Raw genomic sequence first — 12,814 nt, forward strand, 5'->3', positions numbered from 1 at the left:
TACTTTATTCAAAAATCAAGAGACTTTATTCAACAATATAAAGATTTTATTCAAAAACCAAAAGACTTTATTCAAAAATATAAAGACTTTATTAAAAAATCAAGAGACTTTATTCAAAAATCAAGAGACTTTATTCAAAAATATAAAGGCTTTTTCAGATATAAAAAAAAATATTTTTAAATTTTACCCTTAATGGTAGAATCAAATCAAGGTATGGAAAACAATATGCACTCGGATGGTTCTGCTAACAAGAAACCCAGAGTAATGATGGATGAATCTCTTTTTGAGTTAATAAAAAGGCTTGTTGGGCAAAATGTACCTGCAACGGAAATTATGCAGATGACAGGACAGAGCAAGTCTACTGTGTATAAAGCAGTTTCAAAGATAAGAGAAAATCCAGATTCCTCTTATTCTGAGAATTATGGAAAATCAGGGCGACCTACAACACAGCATCCTGACTTGGTAAACAAGGTTTAAAATATTATTAATAAAGACCAGTCGTTGACTCAAAAAGGGATTCAAACAAAGTTTGAAGAAAAATTTGGATTTACCCCGAATCAAATCTCGGTTTGCAGACTTTTGAAGGAAGCGCAGCTAACAAGAAAAAGGCTAAAGAGGAAGGCAGCTGTCGTTAACACGAATAATCACCGTGAAAAAATGAGAGAATACGCCAGGGCTTTTGTGGGATACCGCAAAGTTTTGTTTCTGGATGAAACAGGCTTTAATTTGCACACATCCAAAAATTATGGACATTCGCAAATTGGTGTAAGCCCAGTTACTTATGTGCCCCCTTCTAAAGACAAAACCTATCAGCCTGCTGTATTATTTCACAGTTCAGCTTATCCTATTACAAACTGATTGATGGATCGTTTAATGGGGAGAGGTTTCTTGAGTTTCTCGTCGGGGCTGTTAATGAGGATGTTTTAAGGAGAAATGTAATCTTAGTAATGGATAACGCCCCAATCCACAAGACAATTGTTGTTAAAGAGTTTTTAGAATCTCACCAGATTAAAGTTGTATATCTTCCCCCCTACAGCCCCGACCTTAACCCTATAGAAATGTTTTTTAGTATGGTTAAGTCTAGATACTCGGCCATAAGACCTCGTGCTGTTACTAGGGAAGAATTAAAAAAATAATGTTAGTAATGTTTTGGAAAACTTAAATGGGGAGGATGTGCAAATTTTTGAAAATCTCATATGAAATATGTGGGACCTAATCTACGAAGTAATAACAGGTTTTGAATAAATGAAATTATAAAGTCTCTTGATTTTTTAATAAAGTGTCTTTGTTTTTGAATAAAGTCTTTATATTTTTGAATAAAGTCTTTATATTTTGTAATAAAGTCTCTTGGTTTTTGAATAAAGTCTCTTGATTTTTTAATAAAGTCTTTATATTTTTGAATAAAGTCTCTTGATTTTTTAATAAAGTCTCTTGGTTTTTGAATAAAGTCTTTATATTTTTGAATAAAGTCTTTATATTTTTGAATAAAGTCTCTTGGTTTTTGAATAAAGTCTCTTGGTTTTTGAATAAAGTCTTTATATTTTTGAATAAAGTCTCTTGGTTTTTGAATAAAGTCTTTATATTTTTTAATAAAGTCTTTATATTTTTGAATAAAGTCTCTTGGTTTTTGAATAAAGTCTCTTGGTTTTTGAATAAAGTCTTTATATTTTTGAATAAAGTCTTTATATTTTTGAATAAAGTCTCTTGGTTTTTGAATAAAGTCTCTTGATTTTTGAATAAAGTCTCTTGATTTTTGAATAACCCTGTATATATGCATATTATCTGAACTCAAAGCACGCGGCTTTTTTGTATTTTATGTTTATTCATTTTTTTCTTCAGTATGCATTACTTCTTACTAAAGTTAATACAAAACCTTAAAGGTAGTACTTCTTTACAAGCTTTTTAAACGAGTTAAAAATAAACATACTTTTTAAATTTTATAAAAGTTCCATTATAGAATATTTATTATGGGGTAGAGATGGAAAGGATTAACATCCCAGCTCGACTCAGATGAAGACCAAACGTATTCATGCATTAAAATGGGAGGGGAGGCTATCTTAAAGTACTATCCTAAGCCGTGAATGGGGCAACGGACTTATACTAAGTAGATATTAATAAGTCCTTCTCACCTTTATTTATTTTATTTTTTGGTTGTAGTTTATTTATTTATTTACTTTATTTTATTTATTTAAATTTTGTATTTATTTATTAATTGTATCAATGAAGAGTAGATAATGCATGTGGATGTGTTATCGGCAGCTCCAGTAACTCTCGCTCCTCTTTTTTGTCCTTCAGTCCCCATTTCCAATGAGTGATTTTTCTGACAAAGGGTGAAAAAAAGCTACTATCAAGGTTGGTAGTACTTTTTAAAGAGTAGCCTGAGATGTCGGAAAATTTATGTTTCTATGTCTATCCTTGTGGTAATGTCACTAGTAAGGGTGCTGGAGGTAAACGTTTCATCTGGGCTGACGTTACCCGCCTGATAGTCAGGGACCCGAACCATGGTTAACCACTATGGAGGCTGTCCTATCAGCAGGTGCAAAACACCGAGGCTGCTGTATTGCCATTGGTGAATGGATTCTGGACCATACCGTAGTGTCTGGTAGGGCCTCTCGATGCCATACTAGTGGGCAATTGTTACGGCTTTACCTTATCATGTGTCACAAAACAAAACAAAAAAAAATTATTGTCTTTTTCTCTCTTATTTTCCCTCCCTGTCCTGCGCCAACCAAGTCTACCGACCTGATCCGCAAACCCCAACACCTCAATCATGACAAATCTCCAAAAAATAAACAAGAATAAACCTAGAACCCTATCCACGAACGTAGACACTTACTGCCAGGTATCGTTCTCCAACATCAGTGGTCTACATTCTAACCTTCCAGAGGTTAAAACACAATTACAGGAGACGAAACCGGACATATTCTTTCTAAGTGAAACTGGCATAGGGTCAACCACGTCTCTAGACGAATTCATAACTAAAGGATACTTCAACTAAACATCTAAATCTGACCCCCAATATTGCCATGGGCATGGAATATGTGCCTACATCAAAGATGGCTTTCCATGTGGAAGGGATATCTCGAGAGAAGTCCCTATTTCGGGTTGCACTAGCTTACACCACTACATGTATATTTGTCTTCTATCGCACCCACAACAGTGGCGTTAAGAGCATATCTGAGAACATTGACAACATCCTGTTTGCTCATCCTTCGGCTAACATTCACATTTGCGGTGATTCAATATCCATAATATGGAATAGCTGACACAATCCAATAAAACCGATGACAAAGGGAGGCTTGCTCATGATCTTTCCATTGCCTATGACCTCACCAGATTGTTCACGAAACCACCTGTGTTCCCTATACACCCGGTCAATATGAAGGCCTTCAAGACTTCACCTGAGCTGTGTTCATGTTCCGTTCTGTCTCCTCTGGGATCCTCTGACCACTCTGTTGTAGCAGTTAAGATGAACACGATATGTAATAAGTCTTCAGACATAACTCTCCACCGTACTGTATATCGATACTCCATGGCTGACCGGGATAGCTTCTGTACATTCATATCTGACCTACCTCTGCATTCCATGTTTAAAAAGGATGTGCCAGCTATATTATCAGACCTGACCGAATGGTTTGTTATAGGCATAGACCGATTAATACCATCCAAAAAATTCCAACAAAAACCTAACAGCCAGCCATGGTTCTCCCCAGAATATACTGCTGTCATCGGGCACAGAAACCACTTTTTCCTTAGCTACCAACGTAATAGATGTACTGAGAATAAAGCTGCTTTCAGGACTGCCAGCACCCACTATAAAAGAGTAATAAAACATGCAAGGAAGCTATATGCTCAGACTGTTAAATCCAAAGTAGTCGAGCAGCGGCTTTGTTTCACCCAGTTCTTGCAAATAGCAAACATGATCTTGAACAGAAGTGTGCGTTCTATCGAAACTATCATCAATGAACCTTAGGTCATATCGTCAGCATCAGACAAGGCCTGACTATTTGCCAAGAACTTTGCCGCTAATTCTACCCTATGCGACAATGGCCATCAACTCCCTGTATTTCCTCCTATAACAGACAGTACGCTATGCAACATACAAATATCTGTGCGTGAGGTCGCCAATCTAATCAAGAACCTTGATTCCTACGGCAAATGCCCCTGATTGCATTCCAGTTATTGTGTAGAAAAAGCTCCAACCAGAACTTACAAGACGTCATCAGTTTGCCCTGTATTTAAGAATCTAGGTGATAAGTAATCTCCCTCTCAGTACATACCAATAAGTCTCCTGTGTGCTATGAGTAAGTTGCTGGAATCCATATTAAATAGAGAAATCGTCAACCACCTCAGCAGGAACAACGTTCTAAGCGACACACAATATGGTTTCCGCTCTGCAATATTCACCGCAGATGTGCTGACGGTTATATCCCACAAGATTAATGAAGCTCTTGACTAAGGTTTCCTTTCCAGGACAATTGCTCTTGACATATCGAAGCCCTTCGATAAGGTATGTCATAAGGGCCTAATTCAAAAGACTTCCAGCTACGGTATAACTGGAAATGTTTTCTCAATCATTAAATTATTTCTCTCCGATAGGCTTATAAGAGTAGTTTTTTGGGGCAGAAATCAGAGGCCCACAGTATTAATGCTGGAGTCCTCCAGGGGTCTATCCTGGGCCCAACTCTCTTCATGATCTACATCGATGATCTCCCATAACACATACTTAAATCATTCGTTGTCATCTATGCTGATGACACGACCATCTATGGCGACTCATCAAAGGCCGTAAATGACAAAGTTCTCTCTAATTCTCTCTCCTCTGGTCTTTAGCACGTGGCACACATTGGGAAGAGGTTACTGGTCACTTTTAATGCATCCAAAACAAAGATTATATATTTACATCATCAACGCTCTGATCCCCATCTGGAATCAATTGAAATGGATGGCGCTCGTCTTGGAGAGGCTCCATGTTTTGACAATCTTCTGGGTTTGACCTTTACTTCTGATCGGGAATGGAACACTTACATACATTCTATTGCCAGTGACGCTGGGAAAATGGTGGGATCCTCCTACCGCTCCAGAAGATATCTAACTACTGATTCGATTCTCTATTTGTATAAAAAGCCAATACGTCCAAGGATGGATTACTGCTGCCACATCTGGGGAGGAGCTGCTAAAAACAGCCTATCCTGCCTTGACAGAGTACAAAATAGACTTCGTGGTTTAGTGGGGGATGCACTTTTATCTTCCCAGCTATCTCTCTCCCACAGAAGAGACGTAGCGAGCCTGTCTTTTTTACCGTTATTTCCATGAAATGTGCCCGTCTGAGCTCCAATCCCTCGTTCCGTCCTCGCCAATCTTTCACGAGAAACACCCATCTGGCTGAAACTACTGTCAATATTTGTCCCCACTCTTTATCTGTGCCTAAATCCAAGCGTAGATACCATGAGCAACGCTTCTTTCTGAGAACTACACGCAAGTGGAACTCTCTGCCGCTTGCCTGTTTCCCACCTGACTACAACTTGAATGTCTTCAAGTCCAACATAAAGAAAATCCTTACAGACCACCCCCTTAAGTAATACACTCTATCAAAACCCCCCAATACTAATGAGTACTACAATACCATCTCACTGATTACTGTACACGCAGTGACCTATATCCCTGAGTGGCCTTCGGGCCTTGATAAGTGGTGACCCCCATATACTATATATATATATATATATATATATATATATATGTGTATATATATATATATATATATATATATATATATATATATATATATATATATATATATATATATATATTCACATGCTTCTTTTCCGGTAATGGATTTTTCTTTAAAAACATGTCCTATTATCACGAATGTTTTTATTCAAGAAGTCTGATGAAGTGCTGGTTGTGAAAATTTTAAAACGCCATAACGCTTGAAATTGTCGAATTGGTATGTATCAAAAGCTTTGTTTGAAGCCTTGGTTTTTTTTCTACAGTATATATATATATATATATATATATATATATATATATATATATATGTCAGTGGAGACATATGTCATTATCAGCAGGAAGTCAATTGTATAGGCTAGTTGTGTGCATGTGTTATGTAAATTTGTAAAAATAATAGACTTTTAAGAAAACTTGCTCTCAATCAGCCCCAAGGAAACAATGGTGGTTATTTTCAATGATGATGTCTGTGAGAACTTAAACTACACGTACACTACTACTACTACTACTACTACTACTACTACTACAACTACTACTACTAATAATAATTATAATAATAATTATACTAATAATAATAATAATAATTCAATTAACTCAAAACTTAAACCGTCAGTCAAGTAATGATATAAATATTCATTAACAATGAAGTATTTTGCAAATCATGAAAGTACATGCATGAATTGAATTTAGTATTTAAAATAGGTTACGTCCTGGTATGCATTACGCTACGTACATCAATAATTTATTGCTAACATAAGTTAGTTGTACATGAAACGGAAATGGACTGCCATTTTTTCTATATCTTTGTTATTCTTCTTCATAACTTCCATTATACAAATTCAATATACTTCCAGGTAAAATGGCTCTTAGGTGTTCTTATTCACAAGGATATCAATGCGGACCTTCTAAATGACAGCAATTTAGAGACGCTAAAAAGGATAATTTTACTGTCTTATTTTTTGTCTAAGGAAGTTTCCCTTTCTCAACAACTCCCATTTTCATACTAAGTAGCTTCCTAAATCGCCAGTAATTGGAGGTTCCCATTTTTATTGACAAGTACTTTCGAGGAGATATATTCTTTATAGTCCTACTAAAACATTACTTAAGCAATATCTATTTTTTTATACTTTAATCACTTAATAGTTCATATCTTTTATGTTGCAACATTATGCTTATCATTTATTTATGTCCTTTTTTTTTGTGAAGTGTTTCGAACATTTTTCTCTAATGCATACTTCGAAAAAATTGTCAGATATTTATTTATAAAAATCTATGCTGGTATAGATAAATAAAAGTAAAATTCGGGATTCTATTAATTGTCAAGAATGTAAAGCCTATAACTTCTCGGATGCCCTTATATTTGTATTACACAATTAAGCTACATAAACATTGCTTTTTTGCGAGTATAAACCCAATGATTGTAACAGACTTCTCAACTAGATTCTTTAGAATACCAGGCATATTAAATTACGTTAATCAGCTACAGTCGGAGCTCGACAAAAAATATTGTAGGAGCTTTGTACCGTACCGCCCCTCTGAATAATATATTATTTTACAAATAATAAAACTACTTAAACATATTTATTATGACATTTTAACTATTAGTAGTATTTGTTATTGGAAATCATTATCTTTTCCTAAAAATACTTATGTATATTTAATGATATGTTACGTCGTCTATTTTAGTAGTCCTAATTATTTAATTGTGTCTGCTTCCAGATCTCCCAAATACTTGTGAGGTACCATTTTCACCTAGTGATTAAGCAGTCCTGGGAGCTTCTTGAATTTGGATGGCAATAAGACTCCTCAAGGTCTCAGCCTTCTTTGAACCTTTAGAGCTATTGCCTTCATTCCTCGATCTTTGCGGTTCTCTTCAACACCCCCACTTTTTGGTCGTGACACAAAAATATCAATAAATAAAAGGGAGCGAGGAAGGCAGGGAGCATTACACTATTTCAGTCGATTCCCGTTTTGTTTTAAATCTGTTGCAGTATCTTTATATCCGACTTCTGACTATGGTCCATACGTTCATATGTAACTGTTTATATGCTATCTGTTTACATTTTTATGTTCTGCTTTATCTAAAGAGCTATCACTAAGATTCCAATATATTTTATTATTTTATAAGTTAGTCGTTATTGTTCCTATCGCTAGGACAATTGGTTTCCCATATTACTATGCACACTCCGTCCAGCCCCGTGTATTTTCTTCGCTTCTCTCTATTTATTATTTTCAATTTGCAATCTGTTGGAAGAGCAAAATTTACAATCTGATATGATTTTTATTCTCATAAAATATTATGACATCAAATCTTTTTGTTCAGTCATGATTCATAGAAATGGCAAAAGATGCGACTATATAAAAGTCTTGCACGTGGCTACAAAACGAAACACCTAAGCAGAGAAAATAAATTCCCAATGGAAGCTGCCCAAAGTTACTCAATAAAAATGGACCATATAAATGCAGTGATAACAACACCCGAGAAAACAAGATATGCAGACAATAAGCATGCGAAACAATGAACCACTATTATGTCTCTGGTTCAGTTCCGAGTGTGTTTGATTAAGTTCAGTTCCAGAACGAAAAATATGGGCATAGTTACACTCTTTCCCGGCTTGATCAATGGCAGAAACATCCGCCGCAGGAAAAGCGCCATCATACTGTATCGCACCAAATGCTAAACACGTTAGTAATGGACAATTGATAAATTTGTTAACTTAAGTGGAACGGCTCATCAAGAATTTGTTTACGTTAGACTTGAAGACAACCATATTGTAGTAAGGTTGAAAGCATCAAAACGGAAGACAGTTCCAAATGTGTGCACTTCTCAGAAAGAAGCTTTGTTTATGGAATCTACGTTTAGATTTAGACACAGATAAAGAGTGGAGGGAATTATTGATAGTGTCTTAAGCTAGACGAGTTTTTCTTTTAAAAGTTTGGTCAGTTGGGACAAGAGATTGAAGCACAGTCGAGCATTTACCATGAAAATAACGATAAAGACGCTAAAAACTCGCAATATCTCTTCTGTGATATAGAGGTCGCAGAGAAGAGAAAATGATATCTCTTATGAGGCTACGAATCTAGTCTTTCTAGCAGCTCCTGCCCAGATCTGGCAACAGTACTCCATCCTTGGACGTGCCTGGCTCTTATATTGATAGAGAATTGCATCACCAGTTTGATATCTACTAGCGCGATAGAAGGTTCCCACCATTTTCCAGCGGACTTAGCAACATATTTGATGTTCGTTTTCCATTTAAGATCAAAAGTAAAGGTCAAGCCCAGAAACTTGGCAAAACATGAGGCCTTTTCAAGACAAGCGCTATTAATTTCAACCTATGCCAGATTGGCAAAAGAGCGTAGATGGTGCAGCTATAGAAGCTTGATTTTAGATGCATTAAAAGTAAGCAGTCCAAGTCTCCCCATTCTGCCACTTGCTCAATATGATAGGAGCGAGCATCGGAGAATACTTGGTCGTTTACGGCTTTTTATGTGCCATCATAGACGGTAGCTTCATCAGTATAAATGTCTACGAATGAGATAAGGATGTGATTTGGAGATCGTTAATGTAGATCAGGAAGAGAGTTTGGCCCAGGATGGACCCCTGAGGGACTACAGCCCTAATACTGTGAGCTTATGATTTTTGTCCATCAACTACTACTCTTATGATGCTATCAGGTAGAAATAATATAATAATTGAGAAGAAAGTTCCATCCATAACATAGCTGGAGATCTTGTTAAAAAGACCCTTACGCCATATCCTATCAAAGGCCTTCGAAATATCAAGAGCAATTGCCCTAGAAAGGTGCCCCCATCAAGAGAGTTGCTAATCCTTTGAGATATAACTGTGAGCACACCTGCTTTAGATCTAGTAGAAGTAAACCATATGGTGTGCTACTAATAAGGTTATTTTTGCTGTTATGGTTGATTACTTCTCTTTTTAACAAAGATCCCAGCAACTAACTCATGACGCACAGAAGACTTATCGGCATGTACTGAGATGGAGACGAGCGATCACTTAAATTCTTAAATCCAGGCCATACTGATGGGGATTTCCAGTGTGATGAAACCAATTCTACTTAAGACAACGTTTAAAAAGATTTCTAAGTATGGGCGCTAGTTCTGGTTAAAGTTTGTGTGTACTTTAGTTGGAATACCGTCAGGGGCAGTTGCTTTACTGGGATCAAGGGTTTTGATTAGCTTGGCAACATCACGTATATATATTTGTGTATCACATGGCTTGTTTTCTAATACTGAAGAGAATATTGGGGTTAGGGACCTTGGTCGCAAAGCGTAGAATTAACTGCAATGTTCCTGGGAAAGAATGGGGCTTTGTCTGACGCTGACGAGATTACCTCAGGTTCATTGATGACAGTTGGGATAAAGTACACGCTGCTGTTACTGTTTGCGGTTTACCAAAACTGTTGTGAACCAAACCGCTGCTAAGCTCTTTTGGACTTGACAGACTGAGCATATAAATCCCTTGCGTTCTTTGTTGCGTTATTGCAATGGTTGCTGGCAAACCTGTATTCTCAATACATCTATTACGTTGGAATCAATTGGATAAGTGATTTCCATGCGCAGTGGCAGCAGCACATTCCGGAGAGAACCATGACTGGCTGTTATGTTTTTGCTGGAACTTTTTCGAAGGTATGAAACGGTCTATACAATTAACCATTCCGTTAGGTCTGATAATATAGGAGGCACATATTTTTGTATCATGAAACGCAAACGGAGATCTGATATAAATGTACGGAAGCTATTCCAGTCAGCGACAGTGTATCGATATAGTGTACGATGGAGAGGTACGTCTGAGAACTTATTGCATTTTATTTTTATCTTAATTGATACAACCAGATCCAAGTAGAGACACAACGGAAGTTCAGGGCAAGTTGTGAGAAAAAAGATCTAGGAGACTTGCATACTGACCGTCTGTGTCGGGCACACGAGTGGGTTCGTGAGTAATATTGGTGACGTCTTAAGCAATGGAGATAACGTGGTAGAACGTCCCCTCATCATGGATCTTGTTTGAGAGTGTTAACCATTCCACATTGTGTGCATTGTGGTCTAACCATACGTGAATGTTAGCTGAAGGATAAGCAGATAGGGCATGGTAAATATTCTCAGACATAGCTTTTAATGATAGTAACCCCGCTGTTGTGGGGGATAGGGAGTAAATATAAACGCAGTAGTTTGAGCAAGTTAAACCCGGAAGCACATATAGGGTAAGTTAGCCGTCTTTAATATAGGTACATATTCCATGCCCATGCCGATCTTTGGAGTCATAGGAAAAGCGTTATCACTTTATAATATTGGTTTTACTTGTTCTTGTTTTGTATTTTTCGTAGATCATTTTTTCCAAAAGCTTGTGAATAATTTTGCAGATTTTCGCATTATATAACAGAGCGCAGACCAATTATCTCAGAGATAACCGATCTGGAAGAAGAGTGCCGCAACGGCAAAGCAAAAAAAAAAAAAAAAAAAAAAACAAGATAGTGAGTAAATTAGAGGAAATACTTTGCATGAGACTGTTAGAAAATGTTTGTATTCTTAAAGAAAAACATGCTGCAGTATGAATTGGAAATGCTGAGTGCAGAGGTTTTCATAAGTATTGCCTCGCTGATTACATATAGTGTCGAAAGTGTCGTAGGAAAAGTGTTATCACTTCATAATAATGAGATGATATGTTGATAATAATGAGGGTTATAATTTTAGTATAAAAAAGAAGCATAAAAAAATTATGTGCAAAAAGATACATACATTTATATATTACATATGCGGATCTACCATATTTCAAACCCAGAGCTAGTAAATCTGGCATACGATTTTCCTGGTGGTTTCGATCAGAAATGATCGGAGAATTTCTCGATGATCATCCGAACTGCACTAGTAAGGATCTGATCGATTAAGTAGCAGTCCAGTACGACGAATACACAAACGTGCCGACGCTGCTCGGGTTGTAATAAGAATAAAGCAAGATCGGGGTAAGGTACGGTGGTTTAGCAAATAGGATGAAAAAACTTGCTAAGTTTTCCCATAGGGGCGTGGAGATTAGGGAAAGTCCATCTATTCAAGAGCACTTAGCTGAATACTTCATAGATGTGTTAAATAACCCATTTTATCAAGGAGGATGTGGCCAGATCACATCCGACAACATTATTGGAGGCATTGCCTGCTGCTATACAAAGTAAAATTCTCTATGAACGACTCCGAAGTAGGCACAAGCAGGTGAAGACTTTTGTAAATAATAGCTTTAACAGGTATCAGGGACCAAAGGGGGTACCAACTAGATTAGGGTACCATAAAATCGAACCTTGCAGCAGCTATAACGCTGTAAGATATAGGTTTTGCGGGTGTGCTTCAACAAGACTGCAGTGAGGTCGTTCCAGCTATAATAGGCTAGAACGGGACTGGCAATGCTCATCTGAATAAAAATGAAATAACTTCGCTTTAGGAAAAAGCAAGGCCAGGTAACACTCGAACACCACTTTTCACCAACCCCCAAAGATGTCATATACACTGAAATACAACCATGAAAAACCCTCACAGAAAGGAGTAAACCTGGGAAGGATAAAGACCAGAGGTCATGGATGTCTGGAAAGCCGTGTGAGCAGACCTCAACTGGCCCACCAAAGAAATAAATCGGCCAAGGAAACTCGGGAAAATAGAGAGACCCGACGAAATAAAATCCCCCAACCAGGGATCCGGAATAGTGTGTATAGGTGAAATAAGGGCTAGACCGATAGAGGCACTGATTGACACTGGATCGGAAATCTCGCTCCTTAAAACATCAGTTTTCGAGGAGATGAAAACGCATACAGGAGAGTTAAGGGATTGTAAGCTACAATTTACTGTCGCAAACGGCCAAACGAACGCACTAAAAGCATGGCCCATTTGCATATTAAAATGAAGAAGGCGAAAGCTTCGTCAAGGTTTTATATCGCCCCAGACTAAGATCGTCAGTTGATATTAGATGCAGACTGGTTGCAAAGTAACCAAGCCCAAATAACCTTTCACCCTAACCAACTAATGGTTAAAGGGGCGAACATCCTACTTGGTAATAATACCAGTGGTAGAGTCAAGTACCCGC

Source organism: Euprymna scolopes, chromosome 1, assembly GCF_053919585.1.
Source record: "Euprymna scolopes isolate OS-2025 chromosome 1, ASM5391958v1, whole genome shotgun sequence".
Classification (NCBI taxonomy): Eukaryota; Metazoa; Mollusca; class Cephalopoda; order Sepiida; family Sepiolidae; genus Euprymna; species Euprymna scolopes.